Consider the following 14,064-nt stretch of genomic DNA (forward strand, 5'->3'; position numbering starts at 1 on the left):
CTCTATGAAATTGGGATGATCATATAACTCAGAGTACTGTAAGAACTGTAATAAAACAGATTATATTACTATTTAATTAATTGGAAGAGGGAGAAAATATAATAAATTGTAGGCTGGTTTAAAATACTTGCAGAAATTATAGATGACCTTTTAAAGATAACTTCTGAAGATTATATGATCCACTGATAATTTCCACATAGCCATGATTCAATGCTCAAAATGGTATGTGACAGTCATGAGAAAACACTGTTCAAATTAGTAAAACCAAGGTGTAATCCTCTTTAGATAACACTGCACAGAAATGTTTATTCTAGAATGCTTCTCATGGTTCAGAATGGGAAGACCTTCGGTGGCTAAAAAGATCAATGCTTTCTTGTTGAATATAAGTGCTTCCAGAAACCTTGTGGTTCGAAGGAAGATGTCTGAGATAACATCGAAGTCGTTGCTAAATTTATTGATGACAAAATAAGTGGCAGCTTTGTATTTGGAATAAGAATGCTTGCTGCTATTTAGCCATTTCATTATAGTTGGAAGAACAATTGTGCCCTCTCTGTGTACCTTTGATATTTTTCCACTGTGTTCTCTGGAGCGGTAAAAACCAGGCCTGTTACCAAGCTGTTTAAGTTCCCCTAATAAAATCGTACACTGAAAGGTTCACAATCAAGTAGCCTTACTACGGTAAACAATGAAAACATTTACATTTTCCATAATCCTTTTACAATGTCTAGCTTTTATTCACTGATATATATTTTCTTACTGCTTCTGGTGAATTTTTTTTCAGAATTGAAAATTCCTTTCAGAATTAAAAAAATTCTGATGTTTTTTCAGAATTTAAAAAATTTATGATGCTATCAAAACATTCCATTTTGATACGTTTGGAATAGTGTTTAATTTTGATTTGGAAATGTTTGTTCTTAATTTTGAAATATTTAAAAGGCATACAATTAAAAGGTATTATTTTAATGCAAAATTTATGAAAGCCATATTAAAATTGACCTAAAATATAGTCCTTTGAAGAAAAATTGGAAGCAAATTTTTTTCCTGTTTTAGTCACAAGTTTGATTTCAAAATCTCAAAGCCCTTCTGGAATTGTATATTTATTTTTTGGCACAAGTCTGATTTCCAATCATTTTGTAAATTTCATTCTATTCTAAGACAGATCTTAAAAGAGAACGTAAAAAACACCCCAAACACTCCATGTGGGCTGCATGTTGAATCATTATTGGAAAACGTAGGTAAGAATTCTGTTGTACAAGTAATTTCAGTTAACAAGAAACATCGATTGTATTTTAACAAAGTAAGCTCATGGTTTCAGGTTGCTTAACAGCTACCGTAATGTGGGAGGTTGGACCTGTCCTGCAACCATAGTTATGGGTCAGGAAACCCAACAGATAATCACAAATAACTTAATATTAACTAGTTTCATCTTTATTTAAGAGCTGATAATTGCTTAGCTACCTAAAAGTAAGTGGCATTATAAGTACTGCGATGCTGTTACTTTACACACGTGAAAGTTGTTAGTTCTGTAAAGAAAAGGGATTAACAGAAAACGTGAGAGAAATCAAAGACAAAAAAAGACCTGCCACTTTCTTACTCATTATAGATCTCTGCAAGTGACAGCCCATGTTTAAATAACTGCCTTTTAAAACTTGCACTGTATTTAGGATAAAATAACTTTTCATGAACAACTTACAGAACAATGATCTGGAGCTTCTACGAAGAAATGCATACAGTTTAAATGCTCAGCATTGGTGTTTCTTCTGCAACACACTGTATAAAAGTACACCTAGAATTCATCTAGCCCAAAATATCATTGCAGGATATAACTCTCCCTTTTTATGCTAAAAGAAATGGGATTTTACTTTATGCTGCACTCAGGATGTAGCAGTGCATCACTTAGTATTACTCACTCACTGCTGAAACAGTGGTTAGTGTATTCAAGCCACTTGAGAGATTACTAACAAAACATAATACATGTTAAGTTTGTCTCTTTGATGTAGAACCAGATGTGAATGTTACGAAAATGGTTTTGAAAAGTTAAACTGCCTAAAGGGTAATCAATGCTATCAAAATGCAATTGTGTTTCATTACATTTTCATTTCCCACTTGAAATAAGAGTAAGCAATTGCATGTGCAATTTATTAGTGTGTTGTCTTCTTCTAAAGGTCTTTTCCAACTTTAATGATTCTGTGATCCTTAATAGCTTTAATCAGGATCAAGAGCTGTCCATAGCAAATTCTCTTGTCTTCTTGTGTCCAGGAAAATTATTTACTTGTAAATTCAGTTGTATAATACTGAATTCAATTATTAAATTTCTGTGAAATTCCATTCATTTTGAAGTATATAGATGAAAAATGTACATTTCATATTCGTCCAAACATTGTATATAATGATGGTTTATAAACACAAGCTTGATGCACAGCAGTTGCCTAATCAAAACTATCATTAAACCGGCTACATTAAAAATGACACAAAGCATAAAATTATTCATTTTATCTATAGTTAAGATGTGTTAAATTAAAATGTTGGGCAGTACACACAACATGGAAACAGAAAACTATACTACTGTAACCCAGATTAACACTAATAGAGATTAAATTTCAAGGCAAGAACTGTGTCTGTTCTGATTTTGTACGGTGTCTAGCTTTACTTACTTAGTAAGTAATACCATAATAACAATCACGAAGAATGCATGCTTTTAACCTTTTGCTTTTTAAAGTCAATGATGCCTTGTACTACTTTATCATTCTTCAGGAAAATAAATTTTAACCACTACTTGGAATTATAATAAATACTACCAAGAACTCACCAGTCTTCCACGGTTTCAATATGATTATAAAGATACAGGGTGTAAAGGGTAAACACTCCATTTACCGAATATGATTTAATACTGATCATGTAAAAATCTTGATTTGTGTAATATCGCAATCACATGATAAAAGTGTAAAGTGTTGGTGATTGTTATTAAGAGATGAGATCAAATTTCCTGTATCGGGTAAGTGTGCATATGTAGTTTGGGTGGGTTTTTTTTTTTTGCCATTACTGCAAAACTTATTGCTGTGGAAATTGCTGCTCACCCTGGCTAGCTTATAGTGGGGTTTTTTCACTGTTTGGAGAGCACGTACAGTCATTACAACTTGCTGGCCAGTTCAGATTTCCATTACCAGCAGATTGAACCTCTTCTTAACTAATTCTATGGTTGTGCATATTTTGCTTTATAAGGCACTGTATCATGATTTTTGTTGTGGGAAAGGATATGCAGGTTTGAGGTTCTTTATTTTTTCCTGAGTATTTTCCACAAAGGTCATTTCACTTCCAATTTTCCATACAATTATATAATAGAGGTAATAATGCTTCTATGATATTTGCGAACATAATAAATGATGTAGAAAGTCATTACTGTGGAGAAAATACGGACAAACTAAAAGTCATAATTTCCTTAATTGCAGCAGTTTCCACCCAAACTTTACTTTAGACTTAAGTTTTATATTTTTTAGGAACATCTAATACTGCTCATTACTCACTTAGCATGCAAGATATGTTTGGGACTTTAACCCTATATATTAAGAAGATCATATGTTTCTTTCTCGGCAGTAAAGCACTCCACTCCCACTCCTATCAACAACAATGAAAGTAACACAAATGTTAAAACCAGGGTGAAGCTAACATTTGCTTTGCCTTGTCTTCTGGTCTCTTTCCATCCATCTACAGTGCGTTTCCATTCACTCTCAACTTACTGAAACATAACTTTAAACCAAGATGCATGAGGAATAGTAACTATCAACAATACTAAATACACAAGACATTGAGAAAGACATTTTGTGTGCTTATATCAGATGTAGATGAACACTAGCAGTTGTGTCTGGTGTCTAAGTCACCTTCTGCGTCCACCTGGCAGACAACAAATTCAGACATAGAAATGGGTAAGAAAGCAACCACTTTAAATTAAACATAAGGCCTAGAATTCAAAGGGAATTACCATGAATTTATGATATTTGTAAATGCAAAACATATTAAAATTCAATGTACTGTCTTCTGATTCTTCAATGAAAAATGGGTTGTTTAAACATTTATTAAATGCGGGGTAAAAGAAGTTACTTTTATGAGAACGTGCTGATGTTTCTGAGATTGAAAATAAAAGAGAGAGAGTATTTTTAATAAAGATTCCATCCCCAGCTGGGTCAATAATCAATATTTGTGAAATATACACCTAGATAAAATTTTGTTGATATTCATGGAATGTTAGACATTACATTTTTCTGGCCACCAGTGGTCTCAGAAATTTTTCAGTGAATGTAAATGCAATAATACAAATGGAGGACTCATACCAGCTGAATAGAAACATTGAGGAATTTTAATAAAGAGCTTTCAGATGAGAGCAAGACATCTACACAAGCAATTATTCACTGCAATCAGAACATATTCTGTGTTCTATTTGCTGAGGAAGGGAAAAGACCATCTTTGTTATATCAAAAAAAGAGTGAAAGTAGCAGTTAAAATAAATATAGCTGGATCTGTCAAGAGCTGATGGCCATGTTACGGAGATGTCAGAAAGTTACTACTTTTCAGAGAGGTTAACCTTCGAGGTTTCCTGGTTTGAATGATTACCTACTTAGACAAGGGAAACTAGAGCAAGTACTAGGCCAGAAGAAGCAGTGCACATATCTGTTACCTTTTTTAACACCAGACTACAGTTAATAATACCAGCTGTCAACATAAATTATTAGAAGATGGATAAGCCACACATTTATATGAGAAATATATATGAACAAAGAAAATTAAGTAGAACTATCTGAACCAGACAACAGGTGTGGTGGTAGTATGGCTTTTCCTTCTTCATGATCTACAGACCCACTGGCATCCATAAAAGATTAGTGGTATTACAGGTTTAGGACTTGGTCAAATGGAAGCTCCAAGGAAACTTCTGCCCTCCTGGGCAGATTTTACTTCTAGGAACTTCATTAAAAGACACACCTAAAATATCACCTATCACCTTTGCAATGGATAGAATATATTTTTCCCACACTCTGCCTTCCTGGTGCATCTTGACTGTGGAACCCCAGGTATCAAAATATGTATGAAGGTTGTATAAAAATTGCAGCAGACAGCACTCTCGGTGCTACTTCTATATGAGACCACAACTGCACAAGAGCAAACCTGTGCTTTTCCTCTTACTCTCTGTATCACATGGTATTTTCTATAGGAGACTTTCAGAAATTGTGTGGCTAAACAGACTTTTGGTCTGATCTGATATAGCTGTCCATAGGTTTCATCAGATATGAGCAATACACATGGGTGAATGAAAGTAAAATGTGCTTCTTGGAGGTTGCTTGAACTTCATAAAGTTAACACATTTATTTTGCTTCTGTAGTGGCTAAAGACATGTTCATTGTCTGCTCCTGTGGCACAGCTGACAGGTTGTAACTTTAGCTATAGTATCTTAGTTCTTGGATAAGAAAGCTAAGCAAGCCAAAGGAAGATATGTCAGGCACCCAACTGTGTGTGTAAGACTTCAGACTAGATGTTTTGCTCTATTTATAATCTCATTAAGTTTAGTTTATTCAAAACATGAGCTAGATAGTTGAATTCAGGCTTGTGGTGAGTATAATGAGTTTCCCATCTGACTGATTTTTCCCATAATACTATATTACAACCATATATAAATAATGTATATAATGTAAATATACTTTAAATAAATAAAAATACATAGAAATGGCTAAATTAAAATTTAAATTATTAAATGAAACATATTTAAATATAAAATAAATAACAGAGAGATTAGATTATAAATATATATTATTTTTACCAGCCTTGTTGCATTATTTTTCCTACGGATGTTTTCCTCTGTTGTCCAGGAATCTTTCTTTATGACACCAGTAAATAGCCATGATATGTTAAATTCTTCTTAGAGCTGCCTTTATCAACTTAACTTTCACTGACAAGCTCAAATATCCAGCTCATTGAAATGAATTAATAATAACTCCAAAGTATTTTGGAGTACTCCAGAGTGTGAATGAAAGTAGAGAGTTTATCATTTTTTTTTCCCTCATGATGAATGCAACCTGAATCATACTAAATCCAAAGAGAATTTCCCAAGTTTTCAGCATTATCCTCAACCTTGGAACTTTTTGCTTTCTGTGATGCAATTGTTTTTTATAACTGAAATAATTTACAAAGCTGATGGTATACCTTTTGGAAGCTGAGGCTTACTGAAGCAGTCTGTGCATTACGTTTCCATACAAAATAAGTGGGAAAGTTTCCATTGTCTTTGTTAGCAGAGTTAGGCTATAAGATTACTGTTAGTTGTTTGGCCACTACCTGTTTTATGAAAATCCAAAGTTGCCTACCAAGTAACTGATGTATATTATTTACAGCGTATTCCACTGAAAAGAAATGAGAGTTCAAAAAAGACATAACAATACATAGGATGAGATACCTGACTACATGCTGTGCTTTATGAACAGCACATTAAAATCAAATAGCAAGAGAACGGACAAGACAGTAAAGGGAGTGTGATATTTCTTCATTACATAGATGAAACTCAAAGACAAAACAGGAATATTGCATTTCTCCTTGGGAAATATAACATCTTGCAGATCATAAGGTCATTCATGCCTCTCTAAAACTGTTTCTATTCATCATTACATATTTCCTTTAGGTCAGACTTTTAGTCTGACTTTTCTATTGAATGTTCTAAAAATTTCCCAGAAATTCTACTGAAAATCACTTATCTGTAAATCTCTACAACCTTGGGTTTGTTTTTTTTTCCTTAAAAACAGGTCTGATATTTGACCTTTCTGCATCCTTTGAGACCTTATGTCTTATCTGCGTGCTCTCTAAAATAATTGCTAATAGTACAAGTACCTTTCTGCTGCCTGTTTTATCATTCTGAGGTGAACTGGACTGGAACTGAAATTAAATGAAGTGAAATAGATTCATGTCACATAATGGTTCCTTACCTTTTCTCTTGCTGATTTTACCCTATGACCTTTTTTACTGTTATGTATCTTGCTTTGTGAAGATTTAAAAAGAAAAGCATTTCAGTTTTGTCTTTCTTACTGGTAATATTCTCTGTAGGCATTAGACACAGTCATTCTGAACTTTGTTTCTACTCTGTAGGTAATATGAACAATTTTGGTGGTTTATTAATATAAATTAAAAGCTAACAAATATTTTTACTTGATTTCTCCACATACATTTATCATTCAGATGATAGTTTTCAATCTTCCTTCCCCCCCCCCCATTTTGTTAATAAGATAGAAGTTGTTTTTCCAGATGCTTTTGGCAGTTTTCCATGGACTTCAAATATATCGTGTTGTGGCCAGAAAATATTGTATAATATTATTCACAAGGTACTGAATTAGACCATTAAAAGGTTTCTGAAAGCAAATTAAACTTTCTGAGATAAATAATTGAATTAATCACATTTTGAGAGAAGACTGAAACAAAGGATGCGAGCTACCAGAGTACTTAGAAGCTTTCTTGGAAAAGGCATTTTTTAAAAAGAATTACATTTTTATAAAATTAATTCAACACTGGTAACTATAACATGGGGAGGACTAGAAAAATCTAATTTTTCCAAAGTGACTGATTCTCAGATTATCTGCTTTAGCTAGAGAGTACAAATACACTTAAGTTATCTATGCAAAAAATGGTAGCTTTTCATATAATCACACTTTATCTGAGAAAGGTTTAATGAAAGAATGTTCAAGATATTCAAAGATACACAGGTTCCATCTACAAAAACGTTACCAGTGTGTACTACTGGGTAGTAAAACAAGAGTAAGAAATTATAGCCTGATGACCAGAAAATAATAATTTAAAACCCTTCAGCTACTTAGTAGATCCGTGAAATGCATTTGCAGATTTCTGAACAAATAGCATCCACTACGATGATAGCACAAGAGGGTGACAGCTTAATCCAGTTCTCAGGATTTTTGTATCATCCATTTAGGAAATTACTTGTCCACTTGCCCTTGACAGTAGGATAAGGGCCAGGAAAGCTGCAGAAGCAGAATAAAAGCAAATTTGGGCTCTTAGCTTCTGCAGTGTCTCTTCTGATTTAGGTTCTCCATGGAGTTCATTGTTTACTTGTAACACAGAAGATGCAAATTCAATTCACAGATGAAGACATGTACCTCAGATTCCTACCCTGCTGACACTTAAATTCTGTGTCTTTATCTGTTATTTGAATCACTCCCAGATTGTTTAACTTTCAAATACACCACTTAGAAAGGCTTTATTGATACCCTTGGGAGTCGGATCTTATGGTAATGGAACAAATTTAGTACCATGGGGAAATCTGAAATGTCCTTAAAGAATGTATGATTTTGTATCTGGAAAGAAATCTAACCTAGATGCAGATGTATGTAGAAATGCAGAGGCAAGACTTGCAGCACGGGTGGAATTTTTTTCTGGACTTGATGAAAGCTTTTGTTTTGGCAATATGGCAAAGCAACTAGAATCACTCAACCATAGAGAAAAATAGATGTGGTAAATTAGCATCTGGCTTAATATATAAGAGCCACAGAGAAAAAAATGTTAAAACTAATCAACCAACAAAACCAAAAACAAACCCAAAACAAACAAAGACCCAGAAAGACCAAACTAGAGACAGAAGATTAGCAAATTTCCCTTTCTTTCTTAAAAGGTAGGTGAGCATCAGAACCATCCCATTACTGTCTTCCAGAATAGAAAACCACTTTCTCCATTCCATAAGCAAAATTGGTAGGAAGCTTTTAGTGTCTGACAACTTTAAGGTGATAAAGAGTCCAGGTGCCTTGGTGAGAGAAGAGCAACAAAACAGCTTCTCCAAACAAAACCTCTGTCCAAAACATCACAAAAGGAAACTCATGAAGTTTTGGGACTCTAATGTTGGAACAACTTCTTTTAAGGGCAATGTAGTCCTTAATTTTGATTTGGAAAAAATGCTCACTCTGTATTATTTTGATCTACAACTGATGTTAATGATTCAGTGAGTGATAAGTATTCTCAGTGACTAATTAATTTCAGATTTATGGAATGCTTTTCTTCACAGGAAGAAATCTAGTCAAAACTTTAAAATATTCAGCTGATCATTAATTCAGTGCCATCTGTTCATAATTCAGCTGCAGCTGCAATATTTATCACCCTAAGAATAACCTAAGGAAAAAGAAGGTATTTTCAGAGATATATTTATGTATCATAGAAATTTTAAAAATCCATATTAAGTATACATTTAAATATCCTGTACATGTTTGAGACAAATTACATTGACAGCTCTGCCCATCTAAAAATAGCACAATTAAATTTCTCTAATATTATAATAATATGGAATTTGAAACTCTATTCTGTTCTGAATGGAAGCAAAATAATTAAAAAGCAAATAAATGTAATTATCTTGATAAATAAGCACAACAAACCAGCTATGTTCTAGTTATGGATATTAACCAGTATTTTCCAAGGTGTTACTAAAGTTTCAGTGTTATACATTGAAGCTGGTTTTAGAACTGCATATTTTTCTAGGACTCAGAACAGTGCAATAAATAGAAAGTAAACATTAACGTTAGTGTTTTTAAAAACACACAATAATTGTAACATGACAGTGACATGCAGTTTCTGATAGTCCAAAGACATGTGAGAGGAAATTCTAGAAAATAGAAAGTTTTTTATATATTTTTTAATACTAGTCATCTAATAGTTATGAACTAGAACTTGTGATTGAAGAGGTTCATGATTTTGTGTGGACAAATAATTTTCATGGACAAACAGGCAAATGTTTCCAAGACTGACTATCCACTTGCAAAAATCTCTTTCACATATAGAAACAGGCTAATTACCATAGCTGACTCAGTAAGATAACTGATACAACTCAGACTTTTTAAAGATAACTTAGCAGAATAAAGACTCTAAGTCTACAATCAAATTACTTCTCGTCCATATTTTTGATAAATCTCTTTACTGTCACTACAGCATCTTTAAGAGCAGCAGCATGCTCTTGAGTTTCTTCTTCCAAGTGCTCTCTGTAGCTCTGAAGTAAAGGAGAATGTCAGATCCCACTGCTTTTCTCTTTCTCTTTTTTTGTTTTAATTATTCTTTTGTAGTTAATTAAGTTAAAAAACAACTTCTCATTTATTTGCCTTTATTTTGTCCTTCACCTAAGTCACTCCTATAAGAATAATATATACTTACAATATTAATGAGCTGTCTTAACATCAGGAAAAAAAAGAAGGGGTAAAAATAAAATCTTAATGTCTTGTCAGGGCCTTGAGAAAGGTCCAGATGCTGTAGGTAATTAAATAATGCTTAGCACCCAGCAGCAGCCTTGTGAATGTCACAATGCATGCACAGCACCTGTTTGTGCAGTTAAATGAAGTATTAGCAGTTGATAAAGCTAAAGACAAATAATCAGAACCATCTTTTGAAGATGTATGCTGTATCCCTCAAAACCTACTTAAATGACTCTGAAAAATATCTTTTTCTTTTGACTTTTGGGATCTATCCCCTACAGAAGGAAATCACTTCTCCTTCCCTGCTCTGAATATTTGGGTAGTAGTTATGCTGTCTGTATTGGACAACAGTGTGAGGGTAACAACAGCAGGACAGATGGCAATGGATTAATGCTTAAACACTAACGCTTTTGTACCACCATGCAAACCACTAACGTCCTCTTCCCACACGGACTCTACTTCTACAATTAAATCCAACCACTGCTTAGAGTTCCATGTCCTCTGTTATGGTACGGGGGAAAAAAAAATAAAAATTGAGGATAAAATATTTGAGAATTGAAACAGAATATCCTTTTTCCTAGTTTTCAGTGCCAATTTTCTAGAAACAGTGGAAACATCCAGACTCGCATTTAAAATATAGTGAGGTAAAATAAAAAGCCTATAAAGCAGAAAGGTAAGCGGAGGACTGCTGGCACAATAGCCACTGATAATTGAAATTTACTCCAGCGTATGTCCAGTCTCACTACAGATGTTCTGGAGTCAAAGTTAGCATTGAGATAAAATACTAAGACGTCGAGGTGAGACTCATACATAACATGAGAGACATCCTTCTGCACAGAGTCACCGCTTCACTCTTGCTCCCCCCCACCATCACTGCCTGGAAATCACTGATCTAGTGTTCCTTTTCATCCTTTTCCCATCATCTCTAAAGTGACTCCCCACCATCACTGCCTGGAAATCACTGATTTAGTGTTCCCTTTCATCCTTTTCCCATCATCTCTAAAGTGACAGTGGGTACAGAACATTAACTATTGACTTCTTATGAGAAGAGAGGTCTGTGGCTGCTGTTTTTCTGAACGTTATCCTGCGGGAAGCCAGCATGCAGCCAGTCCTCTGCATGCCTGTCTACTCCTGCCAGCACCAATTGTCAGCAGCTGGGACCTGAGACTTCACTTGATGCCTGGCTTCCAGCAGTTTGCCCAACAAAAACCTGCTACTTGGCCCTCTTTCTCCCTTCCATGGATTTATCCTGTACCCCTTCAAAAGAATCACAGAATATCTTGAGTGGGAAAGGACCCATAAGGATCATAGAGTCCAAATCCCTGCTCCTCACAGGACTACCTAAAACTAAACCGTATGACTAAGAGCATTGACCAGATGCTCCTCTGGTCCACTCCTTCCCTGCAACTTGCTTCCCTGGGGAGCCTGTTCCAGTGACCAACCACCCTCTCAGTGAAGAACTTTTTCCTAATATCCAATCTGAACTTCCCCGATGGAGCTTCATATCATTTTCTCATGTAAAAGAAAAAATGTTCAATTTCATAACAGCAGCTCAAAGAAAATTAAGATTTATAGTGAATTTATACAAGCAAATTGGAGCAGTTGCAGAAGAAAAAACAAAGCACATTGCCCAGTAGGTGTATACACCTTGGAGGATTTCTAAAGTCCAAACTCAGGAATGCATATTCTGACTTTGAAAAGTCATCTTTTCCTCCATGTGCTTATCCTTTCCAAACCAGCCCTAGCTTATGGAAAGAAAAACACATTGAAAAACATGTACTGGACCTTAGAATTCCTTCCAAACATAGGTGATGAATGAACTTAGAAAAAGAGAGTGAAAATAACATGCATGTATTTTGTCTATGCTACAAATACTATAGAGAGGCGTATTAGACTAGTTTTAAAAGTACAAAGTATGTTGGGGTTTTTTTGTATGTCAGCTACAGGCAGCAAAAGGTGCTCTCCACATTAGAAAAATACAAATTCAAATAAGAGCTAACATGAGCTGTACCTTGTATCTTAGGTAGAAATTGTCTTCCTGAACTCAGACTGAGGGAAAGAAAAAGAAAAGAAGAAAAGCTGGATCAAATCTCAAATGTCAAAAACTATTAGTCTGAAGGTGGCAGAAATAAGAAAAAAAAATACTGAATGCAGAAATAAGAGGAAGTTCTCAAGATCCCAGATCTCTGGAAGTATTGATGTAGTGTTTAAATAATTTAACAAAAAGTGATTATTCAAAGAATAATCAAGATTCAAAGAAGATTATGTGGAATAAGCTAGTGAGGATGATAAAACTTAAAGCAAGGGATCTTATATCCACAGCATAGACCTTTGCTGTGGCTCTTTAGAACCAACAATGCACAAGCATTCTCAACTCTGAAATAACCACGGAGAAATTACACGGAATTTAATTATTGTTGTAATGCTGCTTGCATTTGTGTTTATTCATAGGGGAATTTTTAATTCTTGACATATAACTGATATGATATGCTCTTGTATTTCAGGAAGGAGGTTTCAGGTTAAATAATGGCTGTATCTACCAGAAATGATTGCCTCTTGCTCCTAGTAAGTGACAAATAGCTTACTACTCTATTTTTATAGCATGATTTTCATGTTGCAATTCATAAGAGAGACGTAAGTTATATTTCACACCATACGGTATTTCAAATATAAAACAGCAATGTAGTGTCATGTCTACACATAACATATAACGAGGGTATCATAATGATATGAAAGTTATCGCTTAGAAATTGAAAATGTATCTCAATGATTAAATGCAATCTGAAGTACGGTGTAAGGTACCTCTCTGCTTCAAAGAGATCTTGTTACCAAGGCACAAGGTATTTAATACTTTTATGAGTTAATTGGATATATGAAGGGATGTATAAAATGGATGTATATAATTGATGTATAAAAAAAAAGTATTATTTTTCAATCCAGTTAGTACAAGGGCTAGTCACAAGAGTTGAAGTTTACCACTGCTGAATATCAAATGTAAACATGCAGATTAACACAAAGAATGACGCCATTAATTTACAATTGAAAGAGAAGTAAAAACTAGAAGAGTTGTTTGCAACTGTTTTTTACTACTCCATTAACTGTTATTGCTTCTTTATGCTGAATCAAAACAAACAAGTCAAGAGGGTTTATATTATTGGAAAATGACTTAAACAGAAAATTGCAGGAGAAATATGGATAAATTTCAAATAAATAACATGTTAATTTTTAAAAGGCTACTTTGACAGACCCATCAAAGTGCTGGCAAGCAGGCTGAAGTTTTGACCAGGTTTCAGATCTTCCTATTTCCTTAATACCACGCTTCAAGATAATTAATAATGGAAGTAGATTTTCATGATAGCTTAACCAAAGTCATTAAGAGTATATCCGAATATATTTTATATGAGCTACTATTACAAAACCTGTTATAGCCCAGATGGTTTGTAAAAAGACTTTTCCAGGAATTAGACAGACGGAAACAGAGACAATGTCACATTGCACTGTAAATGATGAGAAGGGATGAGACTCAGATTCCAGCTGGACATTTCAACTATTATGAGCAACATGGCTCGCTTTCTGACTGCCTCTTGGCTCATCTCACGCATTTTGCCAGGAGGACACGTAAAGCCATATGGCCTCTCAGGCACCGCTCCGTCGTACCTTCTGCAGAGATTCCTGAAACTGAAAGAGATCCTTTAACTCTGCAGTTAAGTACAAGGTAGCTAATCTGTACTAAAAAAGGGCAAGCTATCTCACATTTTCCTCCATTTAAAAGATCTAATAACAGATTTGTACCACAAACTAGCAGCCGAGCTGCATTTTCACCCCCTAAAATTATTTCTATTCCCCTACTTGGAAA

At 34.4% G+C, this 14,064-nt stretch overlaps 1 protein-coding gene across 1 annotated transcript in view; it reads right to left on the reverse strand.

Moving 5' to 3' along the window:
* LOC104619066 (zeta-sarcoglycan-like) overlaps positions 1-14,064 on the reverse strand; it is a gene marked incomplete at its 3' end in the record, with an annotated part of 73,316 nt that overhangs the window by 944 nt on the left and 58,308 nt on the right. The window lies entirely within an intron of this gene.

This window comes from Phaethon lepturus, unplaced genomic scaffold (assembly GCF_000687285.1).
Source record: "Phaethon lepturus isolate BGI_N335 unplaced genomic scaffold, ASM68728v1 scaffold3074, whole genome shotgun sequence".
NCBI lineage: Eukaryota > Metazoa > Chordata > Aves > Phaethontiformes > Phaethontidae > Phaethon > Phaethon lepturus.